Source organism: Peromyscus maniculatus, chromosome 9 (genome assembly GCF_049852395.1).
Source record: "Peromyscus maniculatus bairdii isolate BWxNUB_F1_BW_parent chromosome 9, HU_Pman_BW_mat_3.1, whole genome shotgun sequence".
NCBI lineage: Eukaryota > Metazoa > Chordata > Mammalia > Rodentia > Cricetidae > Peromyscus > Peromyscus maniculatus.
This window is the reverse complement of record NC_134860.1, coordinates 114,154,883-114,173,273: the sequence shown is the minus strand read 5'-3', so window position 1 is coordinate 114,173,273 and position 18,391 is coordinate 114,154,883.

The following is an 18,391-nucleotide window of genomic DNA, read 5'->3' as shown; positions in this document are numbered from 1 at the left end:
TATAATGTGTTGCATTTATAATGACCAAGCTGTATTTTTCAACTTATTATCTTTATGTAAGAAAACGATGAAAGCAAAATGTTACTTAGAATAAATTATAAAATCTCTTGAATTGTTTAGATAATCTAAAAAAAATCTAAAGAAAATTTTATACTGATAGAAATAAACACTGCTGTTTATAATGCTACAACTAATACAAAATTAGTTTTAATGATGGGAAATGATCCAAACATTCTTTAATAATCAGAATACTCAAAGTTTAGAATTTAAATTTGACATATAACCTCAAAATACAATGATTAGAGTCATCAAATCCATTGTAAATTACCAAGAAAAACAATAAAAATTTTAAATGGATTTTGCTACATGTACTTGTAAATAGAAGTAAATAAAACTTCTCTATTGAGTGTTACAACACCATAAAGCAGAAGTTGTTTTTCTGTGGAAGCTAATGAAGGGATTAGGGGGAATGGTCCTGAGCTCAAGCAGACAATTAGCTTTTCTCTATTCATTGGCTACAGTCACACATGTCTAAGTAACCATACAAATGACTATTGTTGGTTCTAAGAAAGACAGAAGGATGGTGTAGAAAACAACAGCTACTATGATATTAGTGTGCTAACCCTGCAAAGAGAGCCCAAAGCCTTCATGAAACCAAATCAATTAAGTCAATCTAGGAACATAACAGAAATTTCCCCGATAAACTGAGCTTCCTTCTTTGACAGAGATAGTAATTACGTTATTCTATTCAGTGATTTATTTTGGAGGTATCAGGCTAATTCCTGAAAAACAAAACAAAAACAAACAAACAAAAAAAAAAAACCTTTCCTTTAAGAGTGACTGTTTATCTCAGGCAGGGATGAGGAGAAAGCTTTTCAAAATAATTATTATTCATATGAACTTCCAAATTTTAACCATTTACCTTCATGTGGAAATACACGGATACCAGAAGTACAAAGACGGGACCTCCTTGCAGAGGACCCAAGTTCATTCCCTCTATCTACATTCATCAGCTCACAGTCACTGTAACTCCAGCTCTAAGAGATCTGACACCCTCCTCTGGCCTCAGAAGGCACCGCACTCATGTGCACATACCCTCATACACACACACACACACACACACACACACACACATACACACACACACACACACACATACACACACACACACAATTAAAAAATAAAAGCTTTCAAACTATAAAGATATGCAAAAATAATCTGTTCCATATTACTTGTTAGTGTCCTTAAAATATTGATGAATGTACTCCTATCTTTCACATGGAACAAATGTTTTTCACCATTCTATGAATACATTCAATCCAAATGTGTGACATTTTAAAAGATCATTAGCAACTAAACAAAACATCGATAAGCCAGTAGGTTTGTGGCTGGCCCAACAAGTATTTTTAGATGTTTAGTTAAGAAAAATCACAGTGACCCTGATCTGTACCATTAAATGGTAAGCCAAAATCTAGACAAATTCAATGGCATTTAATTTACATAAAACGTCTATGGACAACATTCTCCACCTGCCTTTGTATCTGTTTCTGTGTTGTCGTTTTTTTTTTTTTTTTTTTTTTTTGGTTTGTTTGTTTTTTGTTTTTTGTTTTTTCCCGGAAACAGGGCCTCCTTATACAGCCAGGGCTGCAACTCAGGATTCTTCATGAGACCTTCAACTCATGAGACCTCAAACTCATGGTTTTTCCCCCTCTACCTCCCTAAGTACTTGCTTTCAGAATCTCCAATTACTTGTTTATTTATTTACAGGTTCTCCTGATTCCCAGGTTTGTCTCAGACTCCCTGTATATATAGTTCAGGATGACCTGGAAATTCCCCCTGTCCTCCTGCCTCAGCCTCTGAAGTTCTGGGATTATGGGTATCAATCACCATGCCCAAGTTTTCTTCAGTGCTTTATAAGCCACAAAATTGGAGAATATATTTAGTTTCACATAAAATATTATTGTCTTTCACTTGGAGAATTTGGTTCTATTCGTCTTCGTGTCCCGAACTCACCTCCAAGTACTCAATCTTGCTACTATATTAGCACATTTTATTACGTCTCAGGGAGAAATAATTAAATGTTTGTAAGAGAATAAATCTAATGTTTTTCAGGTTACTTGGGACATTAAGGAGGAAAATGTCTGAGATTTAAAGTTGGAGTTGTGTCTACTAACGATCTCTTTCCAGGGAGGTGTCTGAAGCAAGGCAGCAGAGGAACAGGTCATGTGCCTTTGCCCACCCCTCTGTTCATTCGCAGTCACAGGCAATCAATGGTGAAGACATTACTAAGCAATCCAGTGCTGTTTGCTTTTAATTGGTAGACTATCTTCCAAAAATAACATCTTTGGGCTTCACAACACCCCAGTCATAGAAGCATTGGAGAATGAATGTCTTCACTGTACAGGAGGCCCTCTATGAATAATGAATAGGGCTCTATTTTTCCTGGGAAACAAACATGTACCAGCATGTTCCTGGTCATGAACAGCATTGTAAGTGTGCATAGCTCAGAGAGACACTAAATCTGCTCTTACTTCCATGTTAATTTAAGTTGATAACTGAGTTTTCAACTCCAAAGAGGGCCAAACAACCTTATTTTAAACATGCAACATGCTTGCCTGGCTTCTACTCTCTCAAGTTTGAAATGATGATTGAATACAAAAATTGAAAAGATGAAGGATCATGTTACGGTCTCTGTGAAGCAAAGCAGGCACACACAAATTTGAGAAGAAAAGAAAAGTACATTTTTAAGCAGTATTTTAAAAACTAGATTTTCATCTTTATTTTAGACTTAATGAAACCAATCATTGAAATGTGATTTCTCCCAGGCTCACATAAAAAGCAGTTTGTGTCATGCAAAGCATAAGCAAATTTAGATATGTGTGCAGCACATAATTCACAAAATAACTAATGAAAAGTAAGATCTAAGACTTATATGATAATGACCTTGCAATGTGTTTAAAACTATTTGGCTTCCTTTAGAAAGATTGTGAAAGAGCTTAATGTATTTTTTGAATTACTTTCATAATGATTTCACTTACAAAGAATATAATTTGCTAGTCTATTTTCATAATGAATGAGAGCTTAATGAATGACACATACTTTACCATTCAATAGAAATGCGGAGCATCACAACATCAAATTGAAATCTTCACTAGAAGAAGGCTTTGGACTTTGGCAAGAAGATTTCTAGAATTTTTCTTTCTTTCTATTGCTTTGAGGTGACATGCTCATGTTCAAGTTGGCTTAAAAGATTAGTTAGCCATCATGCTAAATTATCGTGTACTGCCTGGGTAGCTGCTCAGATGGAAAATTTTCTATTTGTGTAATGGTCATGCATTTTCACAGGCCACAAATCCAAGTGTGAGGAATGAAACTTACTTTTTTGTAATGGAACTTAATTTCTATTTTAAGTCTCGTTTATGCTCTGGAGGAGGAAAAAGCTAATCTTGCCAATTCCAGGTAAATTTAGTTGCATAAGAACTTTCTCAGACAAATCTCCCTCTCCAGACTGAGTTCTTTGTTTCTGTGTGGCTGTGAGGGCGTAGGGCCGAGGTGCAAAGAGATGTTTTATTGATCATGGTTCTGTGTTCCCATGAGTCTTCTGAGGCATGAACACATCTCTTTTCCAGTCCCTGCCTATCCAGTCAATATGATGTCCAAGCCACACTATTCTTCCCCCCAAACAGAACCCTGGGTATACACCAGTGTCAACAAACTACTGACAACAGTTTCCTCCCTCGCTGACCTCTGCTCTTTGTTGACTGCACCGGAAGCTCAGGTGGGCACTGTGCACCTCTCTGTATGTCCAGTCCAGTTTCACTGCCACGCCACTGTAGCATGAGGAAAACTATGGAAGGTGCAGAACAGAGTCAGACTACACACCACTACCCACAGGGGAGTCTGTCCCTGTCAGGGTGCAGCCTACACATACCATTACCCACAGGGGAGCCTGTACCCAGCAGGATGCAGGCTACATAAGGGCAGAAAAATTCTCTCCTTTTTTCATTCTACATTCCCTTTTCCCTTCACCCAGCATTTCCTCCTAAATATAGGATGAGACAAAGAACTGCCTCTAGGTTCCTAGTCTTTGCATTGTTGATGAAAACCTGCATGACAGAGTTTGTTCTCTATAAATCTTAGACCTCTTGGAACTTAGAAGAATTCTTTCCTCTTTCAGAGCATTTCAAACTTAGAAATCCAAACATGGGGGATGCCAAGAATGCTGTCTCTACATTAATTGTAAGAAACTTGAGAATTTTTTTTTTTAATGAGAATTGACTTCTTCACTGAATAAGTGCATTAAATTGTCAGGACAATAAAAACATGGCAGTAGAAAAAAGCAATAGAATAATTATCTTATGATATTTAAAAATTATTGTCACAAAGCACTATAGACAGTGTTCTTTTTTTTTTTTAAGATTTATTTATTTATTATACAACATGTATGACTGCAGGCCAGAAGAGGGCACCAGATCTCATTACAGATGGTTGTGAGCCACCATGTGGTTGCTGGGAATTGAACTCAGGACCTTTGGAAGAGCAGTCAGTGCTCTTAACCTCTGAGCCATCTCTCCAGCCCCAACAGTGTTCTTAAAGATAAGTAGCTAATATGTATAAACTGAAGAATATTTAATAATCCTTCCCATTAAAATAATTCCTATCAGCAGCTATTAGGTGATCACCAAAGCCTGGCAGGAGGTGTTCACCAATAGCAAAAGCATATCAAGACTCCTGAGACAGTCATGAGCTAAGACCCAGGAAGAAGCAAGCATACAGCAAGCCTCCTTGCTAGAGGTTAAAATTATGTTTCACTTGTGATGTTCTGCTCCAGGGAGACACATGTTCCATGGTTACATTGACCACCTGCAGACTCTATGAAAGTGTGCAATGAAATTTTCACAAAAATAATTAAATCAGCTCATAAAGTATTTGTATTTCTAAAACACATAATGATAGCCCCAGATACGGATTGTGTGTGTGTGTGTGTGTGTGTGGTGTGTTACCAGGAAAAAGAACAATAATTTAAATTTATGAGATCATAAGACAAAAATTTAAATGTTGAAGGAGGAATGGGAAAACGGGGAGGCATTTTATTGTGAAGGAGAAAGGGAGAAGGTCAAAACAGAAGAGAGGGAGCGAGAAGGGACAAATCACACTAGGGATGCTCTGGATCTGGAAAGCCCCATTCCTGTCTCTCTCTCCAAACCCCGCCCCTCAGAGAATCTCCAACAAAGAAAAGGCACCAGAAAGCCCAGTTCTTCATTCTGGCAACTATTGCAACTTCCTCCCCTGCTGCTGCCAGCAGCCCAAGTCTGCACCTAAGCACCCAGCTTGTGGCAGACCCGTCATCTCCTGTCCTCTACAGGCTATATGTGCTCTGCTCCCTGCTTTAGTTCAGCATGCAGCTTCTCCAGCCTAGATCTCTGGGACTGGAGAACCCACCCGGGGGGGTGCTTTGCTCAGATAAAACTGTTGTTATACATTTTCAATTTGGTTTGATCTGGCTTACTGTATTGGTTGAGAACCCTATTACTGGGATACAGAAAAACTATTAGTTTGATCATACCATAGGGAATCTTATTTTTATTCACCTAAAAGTACATATAACACATGTGTGTATACATATACATACTGAGTTTAAATGCAGTTATTACACTTGAGCTTTCAAGAGCCATAGACTATCTAACAAAATCTCTAATACCAGGCATGAAAATCCCCCTTATGAGTTGTTGGTCAGTCCTAGTGACACCCCTCCCTCAAACAATATAGGCTGAAGCTGTTGTTCCTGTCTTGAATTCCTGTCCTGACTTCCACTGGATGAACTTTGACATTGAAGTACAAGATTAAATAAACTCTTTCCTCCCAAAGTTGCTTGTTTGTGCAAGTGGTAACTAAGACACTCCTGTACCTCAGGCTCAGGGAACATTCCCAAAGAGGAAGCAGAAAAATTCTGTGAGGCAGAGGATCAGGATATCTGCTGTGAGACTGTGTCTTCTAGAAATAACAGGGAAACCATACCCATGATACCTCAACAGTGTAGCTGCTTAAACAGGACCTGAACAAGGACACAATCAATAGACATGCAAACACGGAAGGGAAAACTCAGAGGGTCCCACACTTACAGGAAGAACTACGGACAATTAAGGATGCTGAGAACAGGAAGAAATCATCTTCCCCAAGGAAGAGTAAGAGGTTGCAGGAATAGTGTAAGAGTCAGAGGAACTGGCAGGACTACTTTTGAACACCATTTTTCAGGCACGACATTGATATTGTCCTTATGAACTCACAGTAGCTATGATTACCTGCACAAGATTGGACCATCAATATTCCATATAGATTGGGAATGATCTCCAAGGGTCCCACCCCCTCCTTGAGATACTAGTACAGAATGGTTGCTGAGGAAAGGGAAGATCATATCTTCAATGACAGAGACATTGGTAAGTTGTGCTAGCTCATATATATAACCCCTTACCAGTGCTACTGTTAGCAACCCAAGTTAAACTCATCAAAACCAACACAAACAGACACGAAAGTAGGTCGAAGGAGGACTGGTTGGGAAGACCAAAGGGATCAGTAGAGTGGGAGGAGGACAAGAGAGGGTGCTGAAGGGTGACAAAATGAATTATCACATGTATGAAAACCTTATAATGAAACCCATTGTTAAGTATAACAGGTACTCAGTTCAGAAACAAACTCGAGAATGCATAAAAAGATCAAGTTAGTAGATTGACATTGGCCTACTTAACATTCATTATCTCTGTCATAAGCCTTATCAACACCATCACATGTTTCAATATACTAAATATTTTCCAACATGTTTTGGAGAAAAACTTAACTTCTCTATAATGTAAGTTAGTATTTTAACTAACCATCAATTGTAGAGTAAACATTCTTTCTTCAACTGTTACCTTAAAAAAAAAAAGACTCTAAACTTGTTTCTTTTCTCTCCTTTATTTTGTTGATTCTCCTTGAAGAACAATGATATGGTCCCAGCCTCTCAATGAAGTAAACAAGAGGATTTATTTTAGGTTTTCAAGACCATGGGAAAGATCAGTTTTGTAAGTGAATTAATGTGCACCATTAGTGTTTGTTTCTAATGAATAAGAACAAACTTTTAAAAAAAATCATAAAAATTTTGTGCACATGATGTGGGTTAACCATACTTTAATGTGTATAGTCAACTCTCATTTGAAATCATTCCTCACATTAGCTGGAGAAAGGTCATTCTCAATGCTGTGTCAACTTGTGACTCAATTACAGCCCCTCAAACTACTAGTTCTTTTTTTTTTTTATTTTATTTTTGTGGAGCTGAGGACCGAACCCAGGGCCTTACGCTTGCTAGGCAAGCGCTCTACCACTGAGCTAAATCCCCAACCCAAAACTGCTAGTTCTTTAACTTGTGTAAATGAATGTCAGAGAGCCTTAGGCCCTTCCTCTGAGCAGGAAACTTAAACTTATATCAGAGGTTTGTCAGATTTAATGTTAAAAGGATGTTAGTTGCTTGGCACACTTTTGATATAAAATGATAATTTATATTTCTACAAATAATAAAATCATTATGTATTCTCATTCCAAACTTTATGATGTTCTATGATATGTGTAACCAATGACAGTCAGAACATCCTATAAGTTTAAAAATCTTTTAAAAGTATAACATACAAATAGCCAAACTAGTGGAAACACACGAACTATGAACCAATTGCTGAGGAGCCCCCATGGTACTGGACTAGGCTGGATAAGTGAGACAGTCCATTAGCTTGAACTGTTTAGGAGGCCCCCAGGCAGTGGGACTGGGACCTGTCCTTGGTGCATGAGCTGGCTTTTTGGAACCTAGGGCCTATGCTGGGACACTTTGCTCAGACTAGGTAAAGGGAGGAGGAGACTGGACCTGCCTCAACTGAATCTACCAGGCTCAGCTGAATCCCCAGGGGAGTCCTTGCCTTGGAGGAGGTGGGAATGGGGGTGGATTGGGGGGAGGATGGGAGGGGAGCAGGAGGAGGGAGGACAGGGGAATGTGTGGCTGATATGTAAAATTAAATTACTTATAAAATTTAAAAAAGTTTAACATATATAAAAGTATATACAACAAAATCATTCAGTCCAATCAAAATTTGCAAAGCGAATACATATCCATTAATGGGAGCTAAGCTTTATACAATGGCAGGTGTAGTTATTTGGAAGCATGCTTTGATTGTATGAGTTTATGTTCTTTGCTTCCATTCTTGTTCTTAAATACAAATTTGTTTTATTTAACTGTTCTGTTTTACTATCAAATATCATATTTTATGTATCTCCTTCCCAAGTGACCAACTTAAACATTGATTGTAAATGTTCTTTCTTGAAATTAGAATAAAAATGACTTTATGTTCCTCTTTTCTAAGTTTTAGCAGTATTCTCAATAATATCAATGATGTTTCTTTGACTGCCATCTATCTTACTTGAGCTTTTAATGAGGATAAAGGAAATGTATGTCTTGCCACTTTAAGAGATTATGTTATAGGATGTGGTCTTGACATTTTTCATCCTTAGACAAAAGCATGCCTTGTGTTTGCTAATACATAGCATTAGAATAGATCTGGGACAATCTACCTTAATATTTGACCACTGTAGTTGGCAGTGTGATGCTGCAATCCTTATTCCCAGAGTCTCTGAGTTGCTCCCTTATGTGACAAAGAGGGCTTTGCCAATGGAATTAAACTCAAACTCTTAAAAGTGAGATATCTTAAGGCCTACTCCACAAGAGAGAACTCATTCCCAACACTGCTGTGTTAACCAAGAACCTGAGACTAGGTTAACAGAGAGACCGAAGGTAAAACCAAATTTCTACTATTCTAAAAAAAAAAAAAAAAAAAAAAAAAAAAAAAAAAAAAAAAAAAAGCAGTAATAAAATAACTCCTAATGACATTCTGCTACACTCATACATCAGTTTTTGCTCAGCCATCATCAGAGAAGCTTCCTCCTGCAGCAGATGGGAACAAATACAGAGACCCACAGCCAGACAGTATGCAGAGAATGAGAGACCTTAGAAAACTCAGCTCCAAACAGGATGTCTCCATTAAATTCCTCTGGAGCCTCAGGGCTCAGGAAACCTCTAGGAAGATTCAGAAAGAGTGGACAACCCAGAGGGGATGAAGAAAAACAAAAAACAAGGCCCTCTAAATCAACATGATTGACACACATAGGAACTCACAGAGATTGGAGTAGCAGGTACAGGAACTGCATGGGTCTGCATCAGATGGGGCCCTAGAGCTGGAAGAAGTGGACACACACCCCCATTCCTAAACCAGAAACAAGCTCTAATTGATAACCACTTGCAAATAAAAATTTAGTTTACTCCATGCGAGTCTCACTGGGATAACAAATTGCTCCTAAGGGTAGGCTGCATGCCCAGCAGTAGATGGCCAACAGCAAAGGAGCTCAGTGGCATCATTGGAGTTTCCTTGTCTCATAACATCATGCCAGGGATTTTCTCTCTCTCTCTCTCTTTTAATTTTAACTTACTTCTTTATTTCTTATTTTCACTTTATTTTTATATTTTTCTTCTTTCTCTTTACCATACAAGTCCTTTGCATATGTGTTATCACTTCTAGTTCAGTGGGTTTTTTTCATGGGATTCCGGGGTATGTGAACAAATGAGTCTGTGGGGTGTTTTTGGTGTCTTTTCTAGGGTGCTTTTCATTCTGTTTGTTTGCTTTGTCCAATTCAAATGTGTTAGTTTTTCTTTTATCTTCTTTTATTTTATTACTCTCCCTTAGAAACCTGTTTATTTTCTAATGAAAGACAGAAAGGGGTGGATCCAGGTGAGACGGGAGTGGGGGAGGAGTAGGAGGACGGGAAAACCAGGATATGTTATGTGAGAAAAAAATCTATCCTCAACAAAAGAAAAAAAATTAAAAAGGAGATTAGCCTGGATTTTGAAGGTAGCCCAAAGCCATCCTAAGGGACAGTCTAGGAGGGGACAGGAGGGCAACCTCGGAGACTCAGAGGTCACTGCAGAGTTGCTGGAGGGGCCACACATTAAGAATGCAGGTGCCTAGTTGCAGAAGCAGGGTCACACAAAGAATCGATTCCCCCTGAGAGCCTCTAGAAAGTGTGGCTGTCTCTTCAGAGCCCCATTTGACAAAATTGGGTCTTTTAATTTTCAGAACAATATAAATTGAAATAAAACCACAACTACATTTTTGTTATTTAAGATTCAGTGTTTGTGGTAATTTGCTATAACATCCATGAGAAATTCATAGATTTGATTGAGTTCCCCAAAATAGAAGTATTCAAAGCTGCTTAGGAAATGCAAAGAGGGAACATAGCACTGGATTTTCAATATATTGAGGGGCCCTTAAAATTATTTCTTTTCTAACCTGGTACCTGGAAACCCTCAGTCATAGAGTGAATCAACGAAGTACCAGGAGGGAACTAAAAGTGAGGGACAAAGTTGACAGCACCGAGCAGTCTAAGAATTAGCTGCATAATGGTCTAATAGTTGGTAGTTTTATTCTCTTGTTCTCTTCAGGGAAGCCTGTGATTCTGGTAAATGATCCTTCATCAAAGGCACGAAAATTTAATAAGACAGAAAGGTAAAAGGTGCTCTGCTAATCCTGTTAACTCTTCCTCTACAAACCCAATCCATGGATAGCTGACATTTTTTGAAAGCCTAATGTCCATGGCATTTTCTTATTGCAAAAAATAAAAAAAGGTGTTTAAGTAAAAGATCATACTATGTTAGCTAATGAGTGGGAGGTTGTAGGAACTCACCCAATGAATCTTAAGTGAAACAGAAATATAGTCTTACTAACTTTGTTAATGCTATATTGAAATATCGGCCATTGAGTAATTTATGAAGAACAGAGGTTTATTCTTTATAGTTTCACTATCTGACAAACATCACTTTGCTGTGTCATCTGTGGGGGATATTGGGAAAGAGGCACACACATTGAGAATGCACTTTGGCAAGCTTGCTTTTACAATAAGCCTACCATCTCATTAGGGAAAGTAATGTCACACTGAGAAACTTACTTCTGCAATGATAACATAAATCCATCCATGAGGGCAGAATGCTTATAACCTAATGACTGCTTAACGGGCCCCCTTCTAACCTTAGGACACTGGGGTTCACATTTCCAATGTATGAATCTTAAAAGACACATTTCAAGCCATTGTGCAGGTCATACTTTCCAAATCTAAAGTCAGCAAGTATAAAACAGAGTGGTTCTATGATGTGATGAAGTGTGGGGTGACCAACGTCTTTCCATGAGTTACTTCTCAGTTGTTGTGATAAAACACCATGGCCAAGGCAACTTAAGGAAGAGGTTATTTGTGTGTATGGCTCCAGAGGGACAGAGTCTATCACAGCCGGGAGGCATGGCAGCAAGCAGGAGTCTGGAAGGAGAGGGATCACATCGCTAATTGCTTGATCAGAGCTAAGAGAGAAAGCAAACTGGAAGTGGAGTATGACTATAAACTCTCAAAGACGGCCCCCAGTGACATACTTTCTGTAGCAAGGCTGTACCCACTAAATCTCCCCAAACAGGGCTACCAGCCAGGGACCAGGTGTTCAAATGTCTGAACCTATGGGGGCATTCTCATTCAATTCACAACATCCTTAGATGTGAAGATGGATATATGAAGTAGCTGACAAGTCTAGAATTCTCCGTCTGCCATAGCAGCAGGGATTCACCTCAAGCATCTTTGTGATAATGCTATAGACATCATCAGGGATCACCTTAGAAATTCTATAGGCTGACCCTCTTCATAGAGGGGCTTTTCCTCTTAAACACTCTCATTCAACAAGGCTGTCCTTGTTACCTCTGTTTATCAGATTTATCACCACCCCATCAAAATTCCATTGTGTTTAGGCTTATTAAGTTCATATAAGTGCATGGGTTCCTGAATTTTAAGGTGCAATGCCTAGAAAGAAACACTGATCTTCTCAACTAGATTTTATACCCTTTCCCCACTGTTCCACTAATATTAAATCATCATTTAAGGTAAATATGGAAGCTATCACAACCAGTCAGGATACTTGAATTCTTTCTCTAGGTAATCTAATCAGCTGTTAATAACACCCCCTCATGACATGTACCTAAGTTGTCATTGTCTGTTTTGAGGAAGGGTTCAGCTGTGAATAAGGACATGCGACATAGTTCTCATATCTAAAGGGAAGATGGGCAGCAAATACTTGTTAAGTAACTAGAAATTTCCTCTCATATTTTATATACACATCCAAATAGACACTCATGATCTGAGCTCCTAAGTCTGCATTGTGAACCATCAGAGTTCTGCCTCCTATTGAAAGAATCAGTTCATATCCTCAGTGTTAACAGTAGGGGTCTGAGTCTATAATTCCTGTGCCCTTTGCCTATTTAACTTCGTGACTACTTTAACTGTTTTCATGTTTACAATGAATGTAGGCAGGTAAAGATCATAGGATATTTTTTCTGTGTTAGAAGCGTTTTTTCATGCATATCGATAACTAGCAAAGGCATAATTTTACATGTGTAGGTTAAACACAGATATACTTTCATGAATATAAGATAAAATGCATTTTGGTTTTTACCTTCATTTAGCTTTTATAATAGATATGTTGGGTGGACATGATTAAGTGAAATATTTTCTCAAATGTGGAAACAAAACAACTGTACCATTCCGCATCTTTGATAGAAATGTTTAGGGAGATATTACCTATGGCTTCAGAAATTATAGACAGTATCAGTGTCAAAGAACACGGAGGATTGAATCCCATCATTGCAATTGCATATTAACTTTTTTGGTTATAGTTGCTTGGGTTATCATGTAATCTCCACAGTGGTATAACAGTAGAAGGAGAGGAGGGATGCCTGCCATAGTGGCAAGAATATTATTTGAAATAAAATTTTCATAGTTAAATTATTTGATTCCTGCTAGACCATTACATTGTGGTTAGCAAATAGCTTTTCTTTCATATGCTGACTCCAGCTGGTTTCAGGACGACACTGAGGTCATTGCTAGCCACAGTGAACAAAAGGCTCATTGCACAATCACCAATGTCTAACCCTGGGATGTAATCTTCTAGGTTGGAAAAAGACTAGATGAGCAGTGGAGTTCACACCACGTATCTGCCCTTCCCACTCTAGATCAGCAGTTAAATAATGCTACACACTTTCTCTTCCAAGTAAAATCAGTTTATCAATTAAGACAGATTATCCTATCTCTTATTAATTGAAAAAATAGATATTCATCTTCTCATCATGAAGAGCACTAGAGAGAGCCTTTTGATATCAGGAGTTTCAAAGGTAGAATTTATTTTAATGAAATGTGCTTTATATTTCAAAGTCATGCCGTAAATTCATGATTGAAGATGTGAGAAATAAAAGAACAGTCACCACTCTGTTCTCAGCAAGGTCTCGGTGTCTTTTCCATCAGACTGTCCTAAAAGCAGGGAGGAGAGCACTGTTCACGGTTTAGAAACAGTGGTACCATAAACCATTTCCCCTGACTTAACATCTTTATAATAAAAATTCTGCTAGAATAAAATCATTGCTGAATTGTGTTTTTATGACTACAGTATCTTCCATGACTTCTCAGTTAAAAATATTCTGGGGGAGGCAGAAAAAATGTCATTTGTTCTCTGCCTGTCCAAAAAAAAAAAAAAGAAATACAGTTTGTGATAGCTTTCTCTTATTTTAAAGTCTGATTCGCAAATGTTCATGTTTATAATACATTTAAAAATAGAGAGCAGTAATTTACACTATCAAGTTATTGTTAGAAAGGTAACCATTCTAAACTGGAAAGTATCTAACATCTACTCCATGTTTCTGTAGAAGAAAATGCTTCAAATCAGCAAAGCAAATAAGGAGACGAAAGTCATAAAGACTCTAATTCGTAGTCTTGGTATCTAGTTGGGAAAAAGTCACTTTTTACCTATGATATTAAAATGTATTGATTAAATTCTGGTGTATCAATTTGTAGTATGCTACTTCTAAAATTTAGATGCATATATTGTGACCAAAACAAAAAACCTTTTGCTTGGTTTTGGATGGCTTAGCTAATTGCACATAAAAGACCCTCTCTACAATGAAGTCTCCACAATGGAAGTTATTTAATGGTGGCCTCCTATATACGGATGTGACTCAGTCACAAGTCACCAGCTGCACATATTCATATGCAAATCTCACCCAGCAAATTCAAATCTACCTGCACTTGCTTTGGGTTAAAGCAGTACTCCAACATGAACAAAATGAATCTTGACTATAGGTTTATGCAAGCAAATAGCAAGAGCTAAAATGACTTCCTCTCTTCCATATAAAATCTCTCAGATCCCACTCTCCACCTGGAGTTGCACTTGCGTTGACATTTCTTCTCCTTTTCCACCACTTCTAGAACTTTCAATCCCTATGTAAAATCCTCAATTATGTATGAATTTCAGCATTTTCAACATATATTTAAATGGTTACAATATATTATTGTATTAATGTACAATACACTAGTATAGATAGATTGACACAGTCATATCAATAAGACTGTGTTCTGATTACAAACAGTAGCACAGATACTTCGACTTCTCATCCCTCCCTATTGTGTTTTCCTTGACTGAACTCTCACATTTGAACTCTGTTGACTTGCAAACACTATCTGAATAATTTGCATTCTTCTTTAACATCATGTCTTACTCACTTTGCCCTTTCTGTCTCTGTTTACCTCCTGTTGTTTTAATGAGAATGTTCTCACCGCTGTTGGTACCTGGTTTCTGTTTCCTTGACTCAATGTGTTGCTAATTTTTTATTTACTTAGGGAAAAATGTGAAATTCTTTAAAATGGTCAAAATAAAACAACTAGGTGGATTTCAGCCACTCTCTAGTTGCTACTCTCTACTTGCTCTTTGGAAATTATCTCAATCTATAGCACTTTTTGTGCATCTTTTAGTAGATTATTTTGCAACTCGGCAAATTGTAGAATGTTACTATAATGCAGCTGATTACCATGCTTATAAATCAAAATAAAAATTTTGTGCAGTGATACATTCAAAATCTGCTTTTAGGAAAATGTGGTTTCAAAAATTACCTTTTATTATCCTAAAGGGTACTAATTTTTTATCATCAACATTTTTGGAGAAGAACAAGCTCATTGTCTCAGAAGGGAACACACAAACAAAGAAAAAGCAATTTGGCAAATCAATTTCTTTTTGTAAAAAGGGGCACCAGAAGCTAACCTGGGCTAATGAACATAATCCTCAAATGTCCTGTTTTTTATCCATGACCTAGACAGTGACTGAACCTCATCCCATTGTTGGAAGCTTGACTTAACACTCTGAGGTAACCGGTTAATTGGTGTAAAGGGGAAGTGAGAGTTTCAGGAAATATGGGCACTGGTTGGGCCAACTCCATCTATCCATATCCATCCATCCATCCATACACACACACACACACACACACACACACACACACACATACACACACACATATACACACACATATATCACATATGTATACATATATATCATATACATATACACATGCATATACATATACATACACACAAACATACACAGACATTTATTTCTACACATAAACATATATCATATATGTATTCACCATATACATCTACATACACATACACACACACATATATGTTTCTCACAACTTGATACAACATAGAGTCAGCTGAGAAGAGGGAAACTGAATTGAGGTATTGTCCAGATCAGGTTGGCCTAAGACCATATCTATAGGGACATTTGTTGTAGAATATTATTTTAAGATGTGTTACTTTTGTTTATGTTGCATATGTTTAACTCTGTGAAGCTGTGTTATTTTGCCTGTCTGAAAGACTTGATGGTCTAATAAAGAGCTGAATGGCCAATAGCAAGGCTGGAGAAAGGATAGGTGGGCCTGGCAGGCAGAGAGAGGATACAGGAGAAATCTGGGATGAGAGATCTAGGAGCAGGAGAAGGAGGAGGACATCAGGGGTCAGCCACCCAGCTACACGGCTAGCCATGGAGTGAGAGTAAGATTTACAGAAGTGAGAGAACAGGAAAAGCCCAGAGGCAAAAGGTAGATGGAGTAAGTTAAGTTAAGGAAAGCTGGCTAGAAACAAGCCAAGCTAAGGTTGGTTATTCATAATTAAGACTAAGCCTCAGTGTGTGCTTTATCTGGGAGCTGGGTGGTGGGCCCCCAAAGAGCAAAACAAAAAACAGACATTGTATTGATTACAAATTGATAAAGGGAAGCCAAGCCCACTGTAGGTGGCATCATTCTACGTGTCTGAGGTTATAAACTGTAAAAGAAATATATCTGAGCATAAGCTAGGAAGTGGTTTCTGTTTCAGTGTCTACTTAAGTTCCTGTCCCAACTTCTCTTTCCGACGGATTGCAACTTAGAAATGTAAACAGAACAAAGCCTTTCCTTGCAGCTGCTTCTGGTCAGAGTTATCACAGCAACAGGAAAGCAAATTAGAACATTATTTATTTGCAAATTCAGATCTATAAGAACAGTTCAATCCATGAACACAAAAATATTACTTGATTTGAGCAAACAAATATAGAAAAGACAAATACAAATAGAAAAGACATGCCAGATTTGGGGTCATAAATTTGTTTCCGCATTGATGATGATTATGGTGTGTGTGTGTGTGTGTGTGTGTGTTTGTGTGTGTGTGTGTACATGTGTGTATGTATGTATGTTTGTGTGTGTGAATGTGTGTGTGTATGTGATTTGTATAAATATATGTGGTGTTTGTGTGTGTGTGTATGTGTTTGTGGTATGTGTGTGTGGTGTGTATGCGTATGTGTGTGTTGTTATGTATGTCTTTATGGTATATATACGTGTATTGTGTTTATGTGTGTGGTGTATATGTGTATATGGTTTACATGTATGTATATGTGTGTGATGTTTATGTATATGTGTATGTGTGTGTGGTGTGTATATATATATGTGTGTGTGTGTGGTATGTATGTGTGTATATGGTTTGTGTGTGTGTTGTACATGTGTGTATATGTGTATAGTATATACGTGGTTTGTGCAGTGTGTGTGTGTGTGTGTGTGTCTGTCTGTGTGTATGTGTAGGTATAAAGATGTTATTGTATGAAATGTAATGTGTGATCTGAGAATTAATAATAATAATTAAGACTGGAATAAAAGAACCTGTGATTTACCATGGCCATGCCATTGAGAAAAATCAGGATTGCTTGGTAAATTATACCAAATGAAACTGATGTAGCTTGTGAATTTAATATTTAGTATATTCTAATACTGTAGAAAGGCAAAAACATATTTGTCTCTGTTTCTGACATCACACATGTATACATATAAACTCACATAAATTTGGAATCTATTTTTGGAACACTTTTAAAGACTTAGTGGTTTATTAGTAACTACACAAAATTAACATTAATATTTGTATTAGGGTTATAGATTTATTGTCTCCTGAAAATACTTTATCAGTGTCAGAGGTCTACAGGGTCCTCAGTGAAATCACCTGAGAAGTCGGGTTGTTGCACATGACTGACTCGTGGGTTTTCTAAACCTTAGCTTATATTTCTTTGTGTTTTATTACTTTTTCCCGCTTTTATTTAAACATCTGAAGAAATGCTTAAACAGCAATGAAATTTGCTGACATGAGGGTATAGTGATAGCTCTGCATTTAAAATCACTGGCTGCTCTTCCAAAAGACCGGGGTATGATTTCCAGCACCCACATGGCAGCTCACAACTGTCCATAACTCCAGTCCTAGGGCATCTAATGCCCTTTCTGGCCCCCTCAGGCACCAGACACACATGTGCAGACAAAATACCCATGCAAATAAAAATAAACAGATATAATTATATTTTCAAACTTTTCTGACACTGTGTTTCTATACTCTTCCATATTAATTATATGTGTGTGAGTGTGAGTGTGTGTGTGTGTGGTTTGCACAACAAGATAATTTATTCTACCACAGTGACAACAGTGATTAGAAAACTGATTTTATGCTGTGACTCTTTGATGATATCTGTCAGACAGATAATAGAAATATATTCTCTAACGAGTGAGAAATGACAGCAAATCTCATGTGTACTTTCTGTTTATCTTGTTTCTATTTGTATGCTCAAATTAATTAAGAATGTTGCATCCACTGATAATGAAAACAGTCTTAGGGATCTGAGTTAGAAAGTTCTTTTGCTTCTGGTTTGCTTTTGACCTTTGCCTGGGGTTGTAAAACTGAAGATATGACCAGTGTACTGTTGGTCTATCTGTGTCTACATGACTGAAATTGAGAAAGCCCTTTGTGACCCCAGACTGTTTAATTGTGGAGTGCTTTCTTGGTTATGACAGATTGCAATAAATTAGGTTTTAATCTCTTTTAAATCAATGGATCTCTTTTGGTTGTCTGTCAGATTTTCTAGGCTTATTCAATCAGAAGTGTCCATGCCTATGGTTACATT